This window comes from Hordeum vulgare, chromosome 1H, assembly GCF_904849725.1.
Source record: "Hordeum vulgare subsp. vulgare chromosome 1H, MorexV3_pseudomolecules_assembly, whole genome shotgun sequence".
Taxonomy (NCBI): Eukaryota; Viridiplantae; Streptophyta; class Magnoliopsida; order Poales; family Poaceae; genus Hordeum; species Hordeum vulgare.
In genome coordinates, this window is record NC_058518.1 from 10,352,906 (window position 1) to 10,376,219 (window position 23,314).

Sequence of the window (23,314 nt, forward strand, 5' to 3'; positions counted from 1 at the left end):
GTTTCTCCTAAACATCTTCCTTTTCTGAAATTTTCAGTGACCCAAAGGAAAGGTGAACAAGGTTCAACTAAACTTGTAGCAACTACTCCCACAAGTGCCTAGAGACCATATTACGCATCAAAACTACTCGAGACCAGCTAGAATCAGCATGCAAAGCTCAAGAACATGGTTACCAAGGCAGCAAAAATACGCGGAGCATAAGGCACTAGAGCAAAAACTAATTGGACCAATGGATGAGTTACTTACCAAGGAGTAATTTCCCCAAAACAGTTTATAGAACAGTGATTTGAGCAAAGAGATCGAAAATCCCAGCAAGATGAGAAGCGGATGAGAACAAGAATGAGTGGAGGGGGTGCCTGTGGGCCCCACAAGCCTGGGTGGCGCGACCAGGGGGTGCCCGCGCCCCTAGGGCTTGTGTCCCACTGGTGTGGCCCCCAGACAGACTCTTTGTCCCACTATTTTTCAAATATGCCAGAAAAAATCATACTAGATTTTCACAGCGTTCGGAGAACTTTTATTTTCGGGGTATTTTTCTACCGGGCGCCAAGACAGAAAACAGGGAAAACTAAACTAAAGCTTTCATTTTTCTTCTAAGCAACCTAAAGTGAAAGCTTGGAATAGAGGTTTGTGACTCCTTGATTCACCCATCTCATGGTCATCGAAAGAAATCCGTCAATGGGGTTGATCAAATCCCCTCGAAAAAACTTTTCAAATACCAAAAGAGAACAAAGAATTTTCGAATAGTCACTAGGTCACCTCAATGGGGATGTGTATTTCCCCAACAAGCAAATCATACTTCATCTTGACACGAGGAATAGGGCATTCAAAGCTCCCAATAAGAATCGATGATGTTTTTTCGATAGCATTGATGTAGTGTACTCGATATTGTTTCTTTGGAAAGTGCACCGTATGCTCATTACCGTTGACATGGAAAGTGACATTGCCTTTGTTGCAATCTATAACAGCCCATGCAGTGTTTAAAAAGGGTCTTCCGAGGATGACAGCCATGGCATCGTCCTCGAGAATATCCAAGATAACAAAGTCTGTTAAGATAGTGGTGTTAGCAACCACAACACGCACATCCTCTCGCAAATGCCGATAGGGAAAGCAGTTGATTTGTCGGCTATTTGTAGAGAGATTTCAGTGGGTGTCAACTTATCCAGTTCAAGTCTACGATAAAGAGAGAGAGGCATAAAACTAACACCGACTCCAAGGTCGCATAAAGCAGTTCTAACGTAGTTACCTTTAATGGAGCAAGGTATAGTGGGCACACCGGGATCACCTATTTTCTTAGGAGTTCCACCCTTGAAGGACAATTGGCAAGCATGGAGGAGATCTCAAGATTAGATATCCTCCTCTTATTAGTCACAATATCTTTCATGTACTTGGCATACGGAGACATTTTGAGCATATCTGTCAAACGCATTTGCAGAAAGACAGGTCTGATCATCTCAACGAATCGCTCAAAATCCTCATCATCCTTTTTCTTGGATGGTTTGGGAGGAAAGAGCATGGGTTTCTGAACCCATGGCTCCCTTTCTTTACATGCTTCCTAGCAGCGAAGTCATTCTTATCGTATCTCTTATTCTTAGGCTGTGGGTTATCAAGATCGACAGGTTCAATCTCCACATCCTTATAGTTGCTAGGTTGAGCATCAACATGAACATCACTATTGATATTATCATGAGGCTCATGTTCATCACCAGTTTGTGTTTCAGCATCAGAGACGGAGACATCGTTTGGACTCTCAGGTGTAGTAGCAACACGGTTGCTAGCGTGAAAGTTCTTATCATCTTTCTTCTTCTTTCTAGGATGACTAGGTGCATTAGTGCTAACTCCTTGAGAATCTTGTTCTACTCTCTTCGTGTGACCCTCAGGATACAAAGGTTCCTGGGTCATTCTACCGCCTCTAGTAACGACTCTCACAGAATTGTCATTCAACTCATTGATCAAGTCATTCTAAGCTTTAAGTACTTGTTCTACTTGAGTAGTAACCATAGAGGCATGTTTACTCAGAAGCTTAAGATCATTGACATTTCTGTCCACACAAGCACTTAAATGACTAAGCATACGAGCATTCTTTTCCAATTATCTGCTAACATAATCGTTGAAACTCTGTTGTTTGGCAACAAAGTTATCAAATTCATCGAGGCATAGGCTAGCAGGTTTATCGAAAGGAATATCACTCTCATCAAACCTATGCAGAGAATTTACTTCTACTACCTGTATCGGGTTATCGAGACCATGGATCTCTTCGACAGGTGGTAGATTTTTGACATCTTTAGATTTAATGCCTTTCTCTCGCATAGATTTCTTGTCTTCTTGCATATCTTCAGGACTGAGGAATAGAATACCTCTTTTCTTCGGAGTTGGCTTAGGAGGTGGTTCGGGAATAGTCCAAGCATTCTCATTGTACAAGATGTTATTCAGTAAAATCTCAGCTTGTTCTACAGTTCGTTCCCTAAAAACACAACCGGCACAACTATCTAAGTGGTCTTTGGAAGCATCGGTAAGTCCATTATAGAAGATATCAAGTAATTCATTCTTCTCAAGAGGGTGATCGGGCAAAGCATTCAGTAGCTGGATGATCCTCCCCCAAGCTTGTGGGAGACTCTCTTCTTCACCTTGAGCAAAGTTGTATATTTCCTGCAAGGTAGGTTGCTTCTTATGGGCAAGGAAATATTTTTTGGAGAAGTAGTAGACCATATCCTGGGGGCTACGCACACAACCAGGAGCAAGAGAAGTGAACCAGGTCTTAGCATCATGCTTTAGCGAGAAAGGAAACAGCTTGAGCATGTAGTAGTGGCGGATCTTTTCCTCCCTAGTGAATAGGGTGGCTATATCGTGCAGTTTGGTAAGATGGGCTACGACCGTTTCTGACTCATAACCGTGAAAAGGGTCAGATTCGACCAGAGTGATTAACTTAGGGTCGACAGAGAATTCATAATCCTTATCGGTCACAAAGATAGGCGAAGTAGCAAACTTCGGGTCGTATTTCATCCTAGCGTTCAGAGATTTTTCTTTCCACTTGCACAGAAGTTTCTCAACATCACAGCTATCCTTACACGCAAGAAAATCCTCAGCTATCTCTCCCTCCATAACATAGCGCGTATCAGGCATAGCAGGCATAGTAACAGGTTCTACTTCAATAGTATCAGCAGTTTCAGAAGTATCATCACATCTAGCAGCAGCTCTAGCAATATGTGCATCATGGAATGCACCAAGTGGCAAAGCAGTATCAGGCATAGCACGCATAGTATCAAGCATAGCATCATCAGGCATAGTATGAAGCATAGCATCATCAGGCATAGTATCAAGCATAGCATCATCAGGCATAGTATCAAGCATAGCATCATAAGCATCATGAGCAGCAGAAGTAGCATCAACAAGCACAGGTGACATATCAAAATTTCTAGCAGGAGGCGAAGTCGCAAACTTACTCAAAACTGAAGGTGAATCAAGTGCAGAGCTAGATGGCAGTTCCTTACATCTTCTTGTAGTGGAAGGCAGGATTTTAGTTCTTGGATCTTTCGGATTCCTCATATTGATCAGCAGACGTCAATCCCAAGTGACTCAGAGAATATAGTTGTGCCTCCCCGGCAACGGCGCCATAAAAAGCCTTGATGACCCACAAGCATATGGGATCGCAGCAGTTTTTGAGGGTAGAGTATTCGACCCAAATTTGTTGATTCGCCAAGATGGGAAGCGAAAGAATATTCTCAAGTATTAGCAGCTGAATGTGTGAGATTCAACCACACCTGAAAGATTAGTGTCTCCAAGCAAAGTATCAGTAGCAAAGTAGTATGATAGCAACGGTGCCAGAAACGATCTGTTGACAAGGGAGACTATTCCTAACTGTTGTATCAATGGCGCCAGTAAAAAGCACGTTGACGGGGGATTATTCTTGAGAAGAATGCTTCCCCGGCTACGGCTCCAGAAAAAGTCTTGCAACAAGTAACAGCAAAGTAGCAAGGAACAGCAGTAGCAGCAGCAGCAAAGTAACAAGTAACAGCAGTAGCAACAACAACAAAGTAACAAGTAACAATAGTAGCAACAGTAGAAGCAAAGTGGCCCAATCCCTTTTGTAGCAAGGGACAAGCCTAGACAAAGTAACGTAGCGAGAACCCGTAGTAAAAGACTCGTAGGCAGTGGATCGGTGATGGATGAGTATGACTGATGTGATTCATTATGTAACAGCTATAACACAGAGAGTTATGTAACTAGCTCCCGTTCGTCAACCTAATGTAGGCATGTATTCCGTATGTAGTCATACGTGCTTAGGAAAAAGAACTTGCATGACATTTATTGTCCATCCCTCCCGTGGCAGCGGGGTCCTAATGGAAACTACGGGATATTAAGGTTCTCCTTTTAATAAAGAACCAGACCAACGCATTAACATGCGGTGAATACATGAACTCCTCATACTATGGTCATCTCCGGGAGTGGTTCCGGCTATTGTCACTCCAGGGTTGCCGGGTCATAACACATAGTAGGTGACTACAACTTGCAAGATAGGATCTAAAACACACATATATTGGCGACAACATAATAGGTTCAGATCTGAAATCATGGCACTCGGGCCCTAGTGACAAGCATTAAGCATAGCCAAGTAGTAGCAACATCAATCTAGAACATAGTGGATACTAGGGATCAATCCCCGTCAAGAACTAACTCGATTACATGATAGATCTCATCCAACTCATCACCGTCCAGCAAGCCTACGATGAGATTACTCACGAACGATGAAGAGCATCATGGAATTGTCGATGGAGAAAGGTTGATGATGACGATGGCGACGATTTCCCCTCTAGATCTGCCCTCGAGATGAAAAATAGGATGTGGCGGCGCCTCCGTATCGCAAAACGCGATGAAACCTTCTCTTTGATTTTTTTCCAGGCGAAACGGAAGATATAGAGCTGAGTTTGGGGGCGGTGGTGCCATGTGGGCCCCACAAGCCCTCACGGCGCGGCCATAGGGGGTGGCCGCCGCCTGTAGGCTTGTGGCCCGCTGGCACGCCCCCTCTAGTGGATCTTTGTGCAGGTATTTTTCTTTTATTCCAGAAAAAATCTCCGTAAATTTTTAGGACACTCCGAGAACTTTCATTTCTGCACAAAAACAACACCATGGCAATTCTGCTGAATACAGCGTCAGTCCTGGTTAGTTCCATGCAAATTAGAGTCCAAAACAGGGGCAAAAGAGTTCGGAAAAGTAGATACGACGAAGACGTATCACCCCTCCACCTTGAGATGGCCCAAATCCTCAGGCTATTCTCGACGACTTCTCCGGGCGGGATCTGCCTCTCCAGCACGGTGCGAGGGCGACGGTAGGTCGGGCCGTTGAACTGCATGTTGGCTCGAGTGATGGATTTCGCTCGGAAAGAAGACGAAGAGGAGGAGGCTTGAGAGATGAGTGTGAGAGGGATGAGGATATGGTGCCATTTTATAGCCGCGTTGCAGCCATAGTCAATGTACACGATTGATCGGTTACTCTCCTCCGCGTGGTGGCATAATTAATGGGCGTGCAAAAAAACGGCAGAGCATCCAAAGAGGCACGGGCGGCATAGGCGAGATGCTTCGTTTTTAATCCGCGTGAGAAACTATGTCACCGACGCGTCCGTCCCGTGTTGTGAGGTTCGTGCATGCAATTGTTAAAAATAGCTTAGATGCCACGTACCGCTGCGCCCCTGCCGCCTGTTTTAATGCGTCGCTGCATGGCGGCTAGGTTGTGTTCATTTGGCAGAATAGCTAGGCTGCGACGCCGTTGCATGGCATGCAGGATGGCCCATCTAGCTGCGACGCACGCCAGGCTCTGCCGGACCGATCCGCTTGGCCCAACGGTCATTGAGATGCTCCCCCGCTCAACGTTATCCGCTCGGGCCCCCGGTCACTGAGATACTCCCCCACAACCGCGGCCTCACTACAAGAAATATGTCAACTAACGACCTTCAATATTGGTCACTGAATGGTCATTGATTTCCATTTGTGACCTTTTTATGACCAAAAACAGAAGGTCTAAAGCTGAGGGTCTTTAATGAACTATAATGACCTTTTTTCTGCATCATTCGTAGGATTTTATGACCAAACAGAAGGTCGTAGGTTTAATGACCAAATGATTTGGTCACTAGCAATCTGCCCTCACCACGTCAGAGCCACCGTGGCAGGCTGACGTGGCAGAATTATAACCAAATGAAAAGGTCGTAAATAAGATTCAGCCCGGTCCATTCCGGTCGTCTACATGGGCCGGGCCCAATAATTTGGCCTTTTATTTTCTGGGATAGAATCTTTTACCGAGTAGGTTTTTTATTAGTCCACTTTTCTTTTGGGCCTTGGCCTACTCTTTTTAGTCCAGTTCTTGTTTGGGCCTTGGCCTACTCTTTTTTTAGGCCCAAGCCTTTTTAGAAATATTCTAATTTGGGCCTGGGCCTACTCTTTTTTAGGCCCAAGACTTCTTAGTCTATTTCTTGTTTGGGCCTCGGCCTTTTTGCTGTCCAAACTAACTTTTGTGCCCAAACAAAATGGTCCAAACAAAACTTCAATAATTGACAACTTCACAAAATACTTCATGAGGTTCAAATAGAGCAAGACATTGTTTCATCACCAGAATGACCAATCACTTAAATAATTGACAACTTCATAGGTGCACAGCTTCACAAAAACTCATCACGCATTTCCAATGAGCTCTCAAAGTCCATGCCCAGCGGACTTTCCTGATAGTCCGTCGCAGCCGCCATAGTTGCTTTCTGCCTTGTGACTCTATCAGGTTCATCAGGTTCCACGATCCTCTTTGTTTGTCCTGGAGGTGGGGCCATCACCCTTCCTGGAGGCATTGTAGCAGATGCTTCTGTGCTCTTCCTCTTCTTGCTGGCTGTCTTCAGTGCCTTGTATAAATAGCACAGGAAAAAATTAGATCACAAGATAAATATGTGAGCACAAGGAAACACAGAGCATACAAGAACCCGATCCCTCCAAGCAAGATAGAGTTTGCACCCTAACTGTCTTGTGCACTACAACTTCATCCTCCTTAGGATTGTACTCTGGGTCATCACTAATAACTCCACTACCTTCTTGAACCCCATTAGTTGTACCTTCTTGTACATCATTTGTTTTCCTAATCATTGACGCTATTGCATCAATGCCAAGGGACTGGAATATCCGATTGTTCCTCATCATATTTCTAGCCCTAACCTTCTCGTACTCGGTGAGAGGATGCTCATCTTTGCAAGGCAAAGTAAACATAATTATTAGGTTAATTGCTGGAATGCATGGACAGACAGCCAAACATATCTTATTATATTTTATTATCATTTAATCCTACTTATTCAGCTAAGGAAGAGTAACAGCACACAGGCACAGCTAAGCTAGCTAATTCAGATTACAGCAATACATTTGCATAATAAAAACTGACAGTATTTTACATCACTAGCCTCCAAGATATTTTACTTAGCATATTACATTTCACTTAGCATATTAAGACACATTTTATAAATCTGACAGTATAACCACAAGGAGCAACTTGCATACCACTAGTTGGCCTCGGGTTTGACCTTGTCATCCTTGACATGGATGATCTTGAGGTGGTGCTTGCAAAATAGAATAAACAACAATCAAATACAACAGGTATAAAGTAAAATGATGCACTTATATCAATAAAGGAAAGCATTTAGACGAGCATGCACATACATGTAATACATGTGAAGCTAGCAAACTTGTTGGATCAACAATATAGTGATGTAGTTAATGCATCAGTACTAATACATGTAAAACACTTGGACCAGCATGCACATACATGTGTAGCAATGCACATACAGTTAATGCATCAGTACTAAACTGATAGTTGAAGCAAGCAACTAAATTGAAGCACTTGGACTAGCATGCACATACAAGTGTAGCAATGCATCAGTATTAAAACATGTGAAACAGGAGGTAGTAATGTACTAAAGTGGTAGTTGAAGAAAACTATATATGTGAAGCAATGCATTAACTATTTACAACAATTACTTTTATGTTTTAACTTGCAATTTTATCCATGTACCTGCAATCATCTATAAGAAAAGTAATTACTCAACTGTATCCCTAATGGAGGCAAACATATGCATTCATAGCAACTGGTTGCCCAACATTTGGTGAATAAAGAAGCAAGCAGTGTGCAAGCAAGCAAGCAAAGTGCATAAGTGCTACTAATACAAGCAAGCAAGCAAGCAAAGTGCATAAGTGCTACTAATACAAGCAAGCAAGCAAAAGAAGTTCTACTGATAGAAACAAGCATAGTGCTACTGATAGAAACAAGCAAGCAAGGAAGAAAATTAAAGAGGAGCAAGCAAGCAAGTACTGTTCATACCAACCCTAGTAGCTTCTTCTCCAAGTGCTACTGGTACAAGCAAGTATCACTACTGGAAACAGAAAATTTGCCATGTGCCTAATCTTTGCCGTGTGCTGACGGTTGGCAAAGAATTTCTTTGCCATCAGCTTACAACTGCCAGACGGTAAAGAAAAGACTGATGGCATAGAGATGATTTGCCATGTGCCTTTTGTTTACCGTCTGCTAACGTATGGCAAATATCCCAAAGGCAGACGGCAAAGAGGTGCCAGCTCTTTGCCGTGTGCCCACAGATGGCAAAGAAAATTAAGGCAGACGGCAAAGGCTAGTACCCAGTTTTTTTTTTTGCATCGACAGTACAAACGCTCTCTCTCTCTCAACGTTACCCCAAATCAAACTAAGGCAGACGGCAAAGGCAGTCTTTCAACGTTACCTCGCGTCCCGTCGTACCAGCTCGCGTCCCGTACCAGCTCGCGTCCCGTCGGCCGCCGCCGCCGCCGCCCCGCCCCGTCTGCGCGCCGCCGCCGCCCCGAGCCTGCGCGCCGCCGCCCCGAGCCTGCGCTCCGCCGCCCCGAGCCTGCGCGCCGCCGCCCCGAGCCTGCGCGCCGTCCTTGCCCCGTCCCGGCTGCGCGCGTCGAGCCTGCGCGTCGTCCTTGCCCCGTCCCGGCTGCGCGCCACCGCCGCCCCGCCCCGTCTGCGCGCCGCGCCCCCGAGTCTGTGCGCCGCCACCCCCGAGTCTGCGCGCCACCGCCGCCCCGCCCGTCTGCGCTCCGCCCCGTCTGCGCCCCGCCCCGTCCGTCTGCGCCCCGCCCCGTCTGCGCCCCGCCCCGTCCGTCCGCCGCCGCCGCCCCGAGCCTGCGCGCCGCCGCCGCCACCCCGCCTGCGCGCCGCCGCCCCGCCCGTCCTTGCCCCGTCCCGGCTGAGCTTGCGTCGTCCTTGCCCCGTCCCGTCTGCGCCCAAGTAAGTTTTGGCTTATCATCTCAGTAGTTCTTTATTAGATTCTTACTTTTGCAATCTTGTGATAAGTTTCAAACAAGACACTTTGCTAGAATAGTAACTGGACCAAATCCAGATCGTGTTTCATATTTCAGAAGTGTTGCTGTTCTCCAAATCTTGTGCCAGATGCACTTTGCTAGAAGAATAACTGCACTAAATCTCCAGGAAACATTGTTATTCTGATTTAATTTGGAAGCAAGAACTATTAGTTTTACTTCCGAGTTAGAGAAACTTTCCTGTGCAACTCAACTGCAATTGTATCCTAAAGGAAAATTTTAATGCTCTTTGAACCAGAGTAACACACAAAAGGAACACTGGATGAATGTAGAAGTAATCAAATGATAGAAGGCACAATTTACTGCACTGCAAGGAGGCAGCTTGCAGGTAGCAGGGGATTTTAACATGATTTATCGGGCCCAACTGCCCAAGATAAAAATAACCCCAATGTCCCCTGCCGTGTCATGGATCACTCCTGCCGTGCGCTCGATGGTTTGGACCTGCGTGAGCTACCTGTAATGTCGTCGATACACATGGTCAAACGAAATAGATTGAAGAGGGACAATAAAGAAAAAATATCAATAGGCAAATCCATTTTGACTTATATATACTTGTTTTCCATTCTGGAAAGCTGGCCCTTAAGTCATAGGAGTATGTTAATTTGTTTTCTTAACCTTTATTTAAGTAATGTTTTCTAGGTCTTTTAGCTAAGTTGAGATGTGAAGGTTTCACAAAGCCCTCTAATTTTGTAGTGGAGACTCTGTACCCACTATTCTGAACAGAACTTGGTGTTCTTATCTTAGATCTTGGACTAAATCTTGTGTTCCAGGAGTTTTGGATTGAATTCCTGCTGCCATATGTGTTATCTTTGCCTTTTAGAATGATATCTAGGGCAATGCGTTGAAGTAGTTCCTTCAACACATGTGTTGTACACTTTGTAGATGCAAAGGCGGCGTTTCTCGTCCACAACCTTGTGCTGTTTTAGGCTAAAAAGCACCGACATGGCGACACGGACACGGCGACACGCATACGGGGACACGGGATACGGCTTTTTCCAAAAACAGCCCATCGGGGACACGGCTAGTATATATAAAAAATAAATATAAATGTACATGTAATATACAGTTAAAGACAGAAAAGAGAAAGAAATACTGCCCCAATTTAAGTATCAAGCATGATAGTATATATGTTTGTTCAGTTTTTTCTAGAATGAGTTACTAAATTGAGTAGACCAAAATTACTATGAAGGAAATAAACATATTATTATAAATAATAGTTTTTTAAATATAATACTGCCTAAATAAGTGTTGTTTTGGACACTCACATGGACTACGTGATGTAACATTAGCTATTTATTTCTAGTGAGTGCATATGATTTTACATGTCCAATCTAAATAATACAAAAAGACAATCAATTCTTTAAAAACTAGTTTTAGCTAGTTGGAGCTGAACTAGCTCCCAAAGTATCCAAACACATGGGCTAGTTTGGTTTAGATGCAAACTAACCCACCAAAAAAACTTTTATAGGTAACCTGGAAAGTAGTTATAGGTAACCTGGAAAGTTTTATAGGTAACCTGGAAAGTTTTATAGGTAACCTGAAAAGTAGTATAGGTAACCTGGAAAGTTTTATAGGTAACCTCGACCCCCGACCCCCTACCCCGACCCCCGACGTCACTGACCCCCGACCCCCGACGCCACTGACCCTCGACCCCCGACCCCCGACCCCCGACAACACTCACCCTCGACCCCCGACCCCCTACCCCGACCCCCGACGCCACTGACCCCCAACCCCCGAGCCCCGACACCTCTTCGGCCTCTTGTTGACCGAAAAGACCCCAATCCCCGACGCCAGTGACCTTCGACCCCCGATGACACTGACCCACATAGTTATGAGTTAGGTCATATAGTTATGTTAATTATAAAAACATCATATTTGTGTTGATCGGGTGAATTTCAATGTGCAGTTGTTCGACGACCTCCACGTGCGTTGGACGAGCTCCGCCCTTGCGTTTGTTGGTGAGCACAAATGACTTCTCCTCCTACCCCCTTAATTTGCTCTGTCCCGGTCTTCGTGCCGATGAAACTTGCTAGCTATAGGTTTCTTCAATCATGAGTATGCGTGACCAGTATGCGTCTCCCATTCGAAAGGGCGACATCTATAAATATGCATTTCTTTGCATATTTATAACCGTCATCCTTTCGAATTGTCCAACATTATCCGGCAGATAAAGGCACGCCAAACGAGCTCTTGTCCGGAGATAACACGTCGTCCACGGCCAATCGAGCTCGCCATCGAGGTTAGTTTAATGGACTCAACTATCTTTCCGCATTATGTTGTGCGTTCGAACCAATATGATTACATTGCTAATAATGAGTTGTGTTGCAGGCTGCTATTCAGAAAGAGAGAGAGGCAATGCAGGCAGCTATAGCTTATAAGGATAAGGAAATTAGGGAGCTGGAGGAGAGGACGACTGCATTGATGGAGGCGGAGAGGGCACGGAATGATGCGTCTAACAGGGCCATATACGAGCTCTTCGTGGTAAGTTTCTTCTTCATGTTATATAAAATCTTGCATTTGAATGTCCGTTTCATTAATAAATAAAAAGTTTGACTTGTCAAAACCAAATGTACAGTCTATGTGCGAGAAGAACGGCCAAGTCCCTCCGCCGATGCCAGTCATTAACGTGGCGGGGACGGTGAGTTTCATTTCAGTGCAGTGATCTTAAGAGTGTCCTTATGCTAACTATACATTGCAAACGATGTTTGGTGCAGAATATCTCCCGAAACGCATCGCACGACCCTTCTACAGTCGAGCCTTCTCCAGGGCAGCCTTCTCCAGGTGAAACAAGCCAGAGCCACCGTGCTTCACCCTAACTTAGGTATGTTATTTCTAGTGTTTTAATAAAAAATAGCTAGACTTCCATCTAATGACATAATTAGCTTAGTTAGCTCCAAAATAGCTAGACTTCCATCTAATGACATAATTAGCTTAGTTAGCTCAAAAATAGCTAGACTTCCATCTAATGACATAATTAGCTTAGTTAGCTCCAAAATAGTTAGACTTCCATCTAATGACATAATTAGCTTAGTTAGCTCAAAAATTGCTAGACTTCCTTCTCCTCCTCCTCCTCCTTCTCCTCCTCCTCCTCCTCCTTCTTTTACTTCTTCCTTCTCCTTCTTCTTCCTCCTTCTTCCTCCTTCTCCTTCTCCTTCTTCTTTTCTTCTTCTTCTCCTATTCCTTCTCCTTCTCCTCTTCCTTCTCCTTCTCCTTCTTCTTTTCTTCTTCTTCTCCTCTTCCTTCTCCTTATCCTCCTCCTCCTCCTCCTCCTTCTTTTACTTCTTCCTTCTCCTTCTTCTTCCTCCTTCTCCTCCTCCCTCTCCTTCTCCTTCTTCTTCCTCCTTCTTCCTCCTTCTCCTTCTCCTTCTTCTTCTCCTTCTCCTTCTTCTTTTCTTCTTCTTCTTCTCCTCTTCCTTCTCCTTCTCCTCCTCCTCCTCCTCCTCCTCCTTCTTTTACTTCTTCTTCTCTATCTCTTCTTCTACGTAGCTTAGACTCATCCAAGAAAGGCTAAATTGGCTAATTATCCTACGAAATGACATAATTAGCTTAGTTAGCTCCAAAATGGCCTATTTAATAAAAAATGACCTATACTTAGCTAATTATCCTCGAAATGACATAATTAGCTTCAAAAAGGCATTCTTAGCCAATTTAGCCCGAAGAAGGGGACAAGAAGAGAAAAAGAGGAAAAATGAAAGGAAGGAAGAAGAAGAAGAAGAGGAGAAGAAAAAGGAGGAGAGGGAGGAGGAGAAGAAGAAGGAGAAGGAGGAGAAGAAGGAGAAGGAGCTCCTCCTTCTCCTTCTTCTTCCTCCTTCTCCTTCTCCTTCTTCTTCTCCTTCTCCTTCTTCTTCTCCTTCTCCTTCTTTTTTTCTTCTTCTTCTCCTCTTCCTTCTTCTTCTCCTCTTCCTTCTCCTTTTCCTCCTCCTCCTCCTCCTCCTCCTTCTTTTACTTCTTCTTCTCTATCTCTTCTTCTACGTAGCTTAGACTCATCCAAAAAAGGCTAAATTGGCTAATTATCCTACGAAATGACATGATTAGCTTAGTTAGCTCCTAAATGACCTATTTAATAAAAAATGACCTATACTTAGCTAATTATCCTCGAAATGACATAATTAGCTCCAAAAAGGCATTCTTAGCCAATTTAGCCCGAAGAAGGGGACAAGAAGAGAAAAAGAGGAAAAATGAAAGGAAGGAAGAAGAAGAAGAAGAGGAGAAGAAGAAGGAGGAGAGGGAGGAGGAGAAGAAGAAGGAGGAGAAGGAGGAGAAGAAGGAGAAGGAGCTCCTCCTTCTCCTTCTTCTTCCTCCTTCTTCCTCCTTCTCCTTCTCCTTCTTCTTCTCCTTCTCCTTCTTCTTTTCTTCTCCTTCTTTTTTTCTTCTTCTTCTCCTCTTCCTTCTTCTTCTCCTCTTCCTTCTCCTTTTCCTCCTCCTCCTCCTCCTCCTCCTTCTTTTACTTCTTCTTCTCTATCTCTTCTTCTACGTAGCTTAGACTCATCCAAAAAAGGCTAAATTGGCTAATTATCCTACGAAATGACATAATTAGCTTATTTAGCTCCTAAATGACCTATTTAATAAAAAATGACCTATACTTAGCTAATTATCCTCGAAATGACATAATTAGCTCCAAAAAGGCATTCTTAGCCAATTTAGCCCGAAGAAGGGGACAAGAAGAGAAAAAGAGGAAAAATGAAAGGAAGGAAGAAGAAGAAGAAGAGGAGAAGAAGAAGGAGGAGAGGGAGGAGGAGAAGAAGAAGGAGGAGAAGGAGGAGAAGAAGGAGAAGGAGCTCCTCCTTCTCCTTCTTCTTCCTCCTTCTTCCTCCTTCTCCTTCTCCTTCTTCTTCTCCTTCTCCTTCTTCTTTTCTTCTTCTTCTCCTCTTCCTTCTTCTTCCCCTCTTCCTTCTCCTTCTCCTCCTCCTCCTCCTCCTCCTCCTCCTCCTCCTCCTCCTCCTTTTACTTCTTCTTCTCTTTCTCTTCTCCTATAGTTAGCTAGGGTTCCACCTAAATGACATAATTAGCTTACTTAGCTCCTAAATGGTCTATACTTAGCTAATTTCTTTCCGAAATTACCTATATATACACTACTTCATCCAGTATTATTTTTCTAACTTTCTTATTTGTCATTTTGCAGATTACCTTCACTTCACGGGAAGCTTGGTTGATGGAATGCTTGAAGATGATTTCTTGTACCATGCGTTGTATTGAAACTATTGTAGTATATGAAATATATGAAACTCTGTATGCACGTGGATGAAACTGGTGTAATATATGGTTTGGTACGGATGTAACTTGCATAATATGTATGCACTATCGATGAGAGTTATTTTAATATGGTTATGAGTACGGAAATAAATTTATTTATGTCAAATATATATATATATCCTGATTATTGTTAAAAATGCTGGATATAACAAAAAATAAATAAATAAGGGGCTGGTTCCCCTCTTTGCCGTCTGCCAACACATGGCAAAGGGGGGAAGGCACATGGCAAAGGGGGAATCTGCCCCCTCTCTCTCCCCTCTTTGCCGTCTGCCAACACATGGCAAAGGGGGGAAGGCACATGGCAAAGGGGGAATCTGCCCCTCTCTCTCCCCTCTTTGCCGTCTGCCAACACATGGAAAAGGGGGGAAGGCAGACGGCAAAGAGGGTATCTGCCCCCTCTCTCTCCCCTCTTTGCCGTCTGCCAACACATGGCAAAGGGGGGAAGGCAGACGGCAAAGAGAGGAGGCCTGCCGTTAACACTTAACGGGGACGTTGCAATATATGCCGTCCCATTTACTTTGCCGTCTGCCCCCTCATGGCAAAGATTCTTTGCCGTCCGCTTTGTGAAAGCAGACGGCAAAGAGCCTCTTCACCGGATTTTTTTTTGCCGTCTACTTTGCCATGAGGGGGCAGACGGCAAAGCCTTTGCCGTGTGTGGTTGCCCCCTTTGCCGTCTGCCTTGGCAGACGGCAAATTTCTGAATTTCAGTAGTGTATTGCTGATGGAAACTCTAATTAACCATGTATGATACCAAGCAAGCAAGCCATAGTAGTGAAGCAACATGAACATGAACCCTAACCCCATGAAGCAGACTACCAGAGGGGGATAGAACGAACCACTTGGAATAAATCCCATGAACATGAACAAGAACCTCTAGGAGCTCCTAGATTGACTGAATCGTAACCCTAGATCGACCACGTGGGGGATGTACCCCCATTTGTTACCCAACACAAATGCAGGACCCCATGATCCAGCCCCATTGATCCAGCCCCATGACAACTACAACCCTAACCCCATGAATCTAACCCTAACACCATGAACCCTAACCCTAACCCCATGAATGTACCGAACCATCCCAATTGATCCAGCCCCAAGAACCCTAGAAGAACACATGAGGGGGATCTATCAAACCCTAGAAGATCTACTAGACGAACACATGACGGGATCTATCAACGGGAGATGGGTCGAGGGGAGAGGTACCTATCGTCGTCGACTCTTGATTATGTAGATGTACCCGCTGTCGTCGTTGACGTAGTCGTAACCGTCGATGTCGATGTAGATGTAGCCATCATCGTCGATTTAGATGTAGCTGTTGACGTCGTCGATGTAGTTGTCGTCGATGTAGATGTAGCCGTCAACGTCGTCGATGTAGTCGTCGTCGAGGAGAGGGGAGAGGGGCGGAGGGGCGGCGCGGAGCACGGGTGGGGCGGAGGGGCGGCGCGGCGGCGCGGAGCAGGGGAGGGGCGGCGGAGTGGGGAGTGGAATGGATCCCGCGTGGGTAGTGGGGAGTGGAATGGAGAGGGGAGTGGGAGAGGGACTGGTGGGTCCCATGTGGTAGTGGGAGAGGGAGTGGAGGGAAATTTTGGTGAGGTGGGAGGGAAAATTTTCACTAGTTTTTTGGGGTTTGGAGGCAGACTTTTTCTTTTTCTTTTTTATAAACATTGTAGAAATAATGGTTAAAATCATGCCGAATAGTTCAAGAAGACATCGATACTCAAATTTATATATCTTTTCTAGTTGGCAGGTCACATGTGATGATGCGACACGAAGGTTTCTCATTTTTTTTGAAATTTTCATGGCCGTTTCATAATGCGGTCGAAACGGCAGGCATGACCATTCCTACCTAGTGGTTAAATCTTGAAAACCTTTTGGGGTTTCTATGATTCAATAGATACTTGTGTACCTAGAAATGATTTTTGGAAAAAATAAAGAGCAAACTATAGGACAGCCGCAGTTCAAATTTGACCCGCTTACAACTGATTCGACATAGATTTGTCTTTTTCACGAGAGATGGATAAAAGCTTTTGACACCCAACCATGTTGTCAATTGTACATTAAATATGGCCTAGTATATTAGAAAAATGATTTGGACCAATTTTGAAACAAATATATGGTAGGTCCTTCACAAAAAAACTCATTTCAGGCACTTGAAAAATGAAAAATGAATTTTTCATACAAGGAAGATGAAAACTTCCTTAATCAACATTTGTTGTCACTGCAACATGCACCATTACGTAAAATATGAGACCATTTCAACAAACTATGCCGTGAATATGGCCATGAGATTGATCATGTGGCTTGAAAGCCATGAATCTTCAAACATGATAGCTCATTTGTGTGAACACTTTTTAAAAATAATTGTCGTATTACAAGTTTATAATTTATATGGTAACTTTATCACATATGATGACATAATGCAAAGGTTTTCCATTTTTTTGATTTCTTTTGAATTTTTCATGACCGTTTCAAAATGCGGTCGAAATGGCGGGCATGACCGTTCCTACCTATTGGTTGAATCTTGGAAACATTTTGGTATTTCTATGATTAAATAGATACTTGTGTACCTAGAAATGATTTTTGGAAAAAATAAAGAGCAAACTATAAGGCAGCCGTAGTTCAAATTTGACCCGCTTCTAGCTGATTCGACATAGATTTGTCTTTTTCACGAAACATGGCTAAAATATTTTGACACCCAAGAATTTTGTCAATTGTACATTAAATATGGCCTAGTATGTTAGAAAAGTGATTTGGACCAATTTTGAAACAAATATATGGTAGATCCTTCACAAAATAACTCATTTCGGGCACTTGAAAAATGAAAAATAAATTTTTCATACAATAAGATGAAAACTTCCTTAATCAACATTGTTTGTCACTCCAACATCCACCATTATGCAAAATATGAGACCATTTCAACAAACTATGCCATGAATATGGCCATGATATTGATCATGTGGCTTGAAAGCCATGAATCTTCACACATGATAACTCATTTGTGCGAACTTTTTTTAAAAATAATTATTGTATTACAAGTTTATTATTTTACATGGTAACTCTATCACATATGATGACATAATGCAAAGGTTTTCCATTTTTTTTATTTTTTTTTATTTTTTTCATGGCCGTTTCAAAATGCGGTCAAAACTGAGGGCATGACCGTTCCTACCTAGTGGCTGAATTTTGGAAACCTTTTGGTGTTTCTACGATTAATTAGATACTTGTGTACCTAGAAATAATTTTTGGAAAAAAGAAAAAGCAAACTATAAGGCAGCCGCAGTTCAAATTTGACCCGCTTCCAGCTGATTCGACATAGATTTGTCTTTTTCACGAGAGATGGAGAAAAGGTTTTGACACCCAACCATTTTGTCAATTGTACATTAAATATTGCCTAGTATGTTAGAAAAATGATTTTGACAAATTTTGAAACAAATATATGGTAGGTCCTTCAAAAAACTCATTTCGGGCACTTGAAAAATTAAAAATGAATTTTTCATAAAAGGAAGATGAAAACTTACTTAATCAACATTGTTTGCAACTCCAACTTGCACCATTGTGCAAAATATGAGACCATTTCAACAAACTATGCCATGAATATGGCCATGAGATTGATCATGTGGCTTGAAAGGCATGAATCTTCACACATGATAACTCATTTGTGCGAACTTTTTTTAAAAATAATTATTGTATTACAAGTTTATTATTTTACATGGTAACTTTATCACATATGATGACATAATGCAAAGGTTTTCCATTTTTTTGATTGTTTTTGATTTTTTTCATGGCCGTTTCAAAATGCGGTCAAAACTGCGGGCATGACCGTTCCTACCTAGTGGCTGAATTTTGGAAACCTTTTGGTGTTTCTACGATTAATTAGATACTTGTGTACCTAGAAATAATTTTTGGAAAAAAGAAAAAGCAAACTATAAGGCAGCCGTAGTTCAAATTTGACCCGCTTCCAGCTAGTTCGACATAGATTTGTCTTTTTCACGAGAGATGGAGAAAAGGTTTTGACACCCAACCATTTTGTCAATTGTACATTAAATATTGCCTAGTATGTTAGAAAAATAATTTTGACAAATTTTGAAACAAATATATGGTAGGTCCTTCAAAAAACTCATTTCGGGCACTTGAAAAATGAAAAATGAATTTTTCATAAAAGGAAGATGAAAACTTACTTAATCAACATTGTTTGCAACTCCAACATGCACCATTGTGCAAAATATGAGACCATTTCAAATAACTATGCCATGAATATGGCCATGAGATTGATCATGTGGCTTGAAAGCCATGAATCTTCACACATGATAGCTCATTTGTGTGAACATTTTTTAAAAATAATTATCGTATTACAAGTTTATTATTTTACATGGTAACTTTATCACATATGATGACATAATGCAAAGGTTTCCCATTTTTTTGATTGTTTTAGATTTTTTCATGGCCGTTTCAAAATGCGGTCGAAACGGCGGGCAAGACCGTTCCTACCTAGTGGTTGAATTTTGGAAACCTTTTGGTGTTTCTACGATTAAATAGATAATTGTGTACCAAGAAATCATTTTTGGAAAAAATAAAGAGCAAACTATAAGACAGCCGTAGTTCAAATCTGACCCGCTTCCAACTGTTTCGACATAGATTTGTCTTTTTCACGAGAGATGGATAAAAGATTTTGACACCCAACCATTTTGTTAATTGTACATTAAATATGGCCTAGTATGTTATAAAAAAGATTTGGACCAATTTTGAAACAAATATATGATAGGTCCATCACAAAAAAACTCATTTCGGGCACTTGAAAAATGAAAAATGAATTTTTCATACAAGGAAGATGAAAACTTCCTTAATCAACATTGTTTGTCACTCCAACATGCACCATTATGCAAAATATGAGACCATTTCAACAAACTATGCCATGAATATAGCCATGAGATTGATCATGTGGCTTGAAAGCCATGAATCTTCACACATGATAGCTCATTTGTGTGAACACTTTTTAAAAATAATCGTCGTATTACAAGTTTATTATTTTACATGGTAACTTTATCACATATGATGACATAATGCAAAGGTTTCCCATTTTTTGATTTGTTTTGAATTTTTCATGGCCGTTTCAGAATGCGGTCGAAACGGCGGGCATGACCATTCCTACCTAGTCGTTGAATCTTGAAAACGTTTTGGTGTTTATATGATTAAATAGATAATTGTGTACCTAAAAATGGTTTTTGGAAAAATAAAGAGCAAACTATAAGGCAGCCATAGTTCAAATTTGACCCGATTCCAACTGATTCGACATAGATTTGTCTTTTTCACGAGAGATGGATAAAAGCTTTTGACACCCAACCATTTTGTCAATTGTACATTATATATGGCCTAGTATGTTAGAAAAATGACTTGGACCAATTTTGAAACAAATATATGGTAGGTCCTTCACAAAAAAACTCATTTCGGCCATTTGAAAAATGAAAAATGAATTTTTCATACAAGGGAGATGAAAACTTCCTTAATCAACATTCTTTGTCACTCCAACATGCACCATTATGCAAAATATGAGATCATCTCAACAAACTATGCCATGAATATGGCCATGAGATTGATCATGTGGCTTGAAAGCCATGAATCTTCACACATGATAGCTCATTTGTGTGAGCACTTTTTAAAAATAATTGTCGTATTACAAGTTTATTATTTTACATGGTAACTTTATCACATGTGATGACATAATGCAAAGGTTTCCCATTTTTTTTGATTTTTTTGAATTTTTCATGGCCGTTTCAAAATGCGGTCGAACCGGCGGGCATGACCGTTCCTACCTAGTGGTTGAATCTTGGAAACCTTTTGGTGTTTCTATGATTAAATAGATACTTGTGTACCTAGAAATTATTTTTGCAAAAAATAAAGAGCATAAGGCAGCCGCAGTTCAAATTTGACCCGCTTCCAACTGATTCGACATAGATTTGTCTTTTTCACGAGAGATGGATAAAAGCTTTTGACACCCAACCATTTTGTCAATTGTCCATTAAATATGGCCTAGTATGTTAGAAAAATTATTTGGACCAATTTTGAAACAAATATATGGTAGGTCCTTCACAAAAAAACTCATTTCGGGCTTTTGAAAAATGAAAAATGATTTTTTCATACAAGGAAGATGAAAACTTCTTTAATCAACATTGTTTGTCATTCCAACATGCACCATTATGCAAAATATGAGACCATTTCAACAAACTATGCCATGAATATGGCCATGAGATTGATCATGTGGCTTGAAAGCCATGAATCTTCACACATGATAGCTCATTTGTGTGGCTTGAAAGAAATTTGCAACAAATAAGAAGTCACTTAAACCAATCTATGAACAAATAAGATACAACAAGTAAGATCAACCAATCTATCAACATACTTGGGTTGAACAAAGATAAAGTCACTTAATCATACATAATTAAGAGATTCTTCTCATCTTGCATTACAACATTGCTACAAAAGAGCAACACACCAACAATAGCATAGTACAGTTACAAACATAACATAGTGGAGTCACTTAATCATACATAATATAGAGATTCTGATCATCTTGCATTACAACATTGGTACAAAAGAGCAACACAACAACACAACAACACATCAACCATAGCATAGTGGACCTCATCTTCATCTGATGAGCTCATCCATCCAAAATGTCCCTGATCATCTTCAACTTCTCTTGGTTCCTCTCCAATGCCTTCAACTGATCAGCAATCTGGATCTTCAGCTCATCCCTGCGTTTAATCAGATTCTCAATTCCTTTCTTCAGACCATCAATGTGAAGGTTGAGCACCAAAGTTTCATCATTAAGTTTGTCCTTCTCCTTCAAATGATTTGCCTTCTGGGTCCTAATGACCCTGCCTTGAGTTCTGCAAGGTTGAGCAGTTGATTCACATCTTCTACTAGTTTGTCATAGTTTGCATCAAGTTTTCTTTTCTCCTCTGTGAGGTGGTGAATTTTCAGTGAATTCTCCAAATTATCATCCCAGCATTGTGGGAGGCCACTCTTGGTCTACCCAACCAACAAAACCATAGTTTTGAGGTGGCTGGAATACAAAATAACCAGTACTTCAGCAATACAAAATAACCAGAAAATAACAAGCCAGAATTCTATAATAAACATGCAATGACAGTGTTGTGATAAACAAGCAATGACAGTGCTGTAACAAGCCAGAATCTTTTAGCTAACCAAGCAATGATAGTGCTGTAATAAACAATGACAGTCTGAATATTTGAGCTAAACAAACAATGACAATGATGTAGTAAACACAGACGGTCTGAATCTTTTGAGCCAGATAGAAAAAACAGAAGCAACTTCATGCATGTCTAACACTAAAGAAGATAGAACTAACCGGCTGAGCACACAATAAAAATCTTCTCCCTGTCTCAAATCCTTCGAATGCTACGCGACGCTCAGGCGGCAGCTCATGCTCCAAGGAGACATCAAGGACAGAATTCTCGATGCCCATGTAGTCTTTGTCGTCGATGCTAGCAGGAATCTAAAGAAGAACCAAGAAACAGAGATAAATCCCCAATGTGAAGAAATTGAAACCCTAAACCTAACCCTAGCTCTACAAATTACCCGGTACATCATGCTGTCCGAGGAAGAGCTGACGTCCAGGCTCGATAGGTCGTTGCTACTCTCATCCTCGTAAACCATGGCGCGGCGGAGGTGGTGGCGGCCGATGAGCTTCGGCGACGAGGGGGCAGAGCGCGAGCAGAGTAGACTGGCTCGGTCGACCAGGTTCGAGCGAGACACAAAGACCGACCGAACCGGTTCGTGCCGACCAGGTTCGAGCGGGCCATTTGTTTTTTTTGAAGGTGTCTATGCCATTTGTTTTTTTTGTAATATGTCCCGGACGGCACATGGCGGACGGGACGTTGCAGGAATTGTCACATCGTATAAAGAGGGAACTGCCACTTCGTCTCCCTTGTCTCCCTCGTCGCCTCGTCTCCCACTTCGTCACCTCGTCTCCCACTTCGTCTCCCTCGTCTCCCTCGTCGCACCGTCTCCCTCGTCGCCTCGTCTCCAATGGAGGGCGCTCGTCGCGCCATCGCCGTTGCAGATCTGCTTGAGGTGCCCAAGCAGCAGGAGGACACGACCGCAACCGCTGTCGCCGCCGCTGCGGAACTTGAGGAGGTGCATGTGCCGAAGCAGGAGGACACGACCACAACCACTGTCGCCGTTGCGGATCTTAAGGAGGTACCGAAGCAGGAGGACACGACCTCGAGCGGTGCTCCCGACGATGAGGTGGGTTTTTTAGATAGGGTTTTCTGGGGTTTTTATAGTTGATTCGTGCTTGAATGCTACATAAATTTATTGAGACTTGGATTTCTTTAATTACAATCTTGATTTGTGCATGTGGATGTAGTAATGCTTCCCGTTCCCCTGCTTTCATAGTTATCGTTGATAAGCAGGAGATTTAGCATATATTCAGAGAGCAGAACACACTCTGCTTTTGCATGTGTTGGCGAACTTTTGCATTTTGTTGGCTTGGATCAACGGAATCTTTCTCTTATTAGTAAAGATTTCACCTAAGTCATGTGCTTGATATATACGAAAACCCATTCCTAAATTTCGCCTAGGTCTGCCCCCTCTCTTGCATTTTATTGGGATTATTAGTAAGGATTTAATAAGAGTTAGGTTTCGAATTGGGATCTTGATTGCTGCATGTGCTT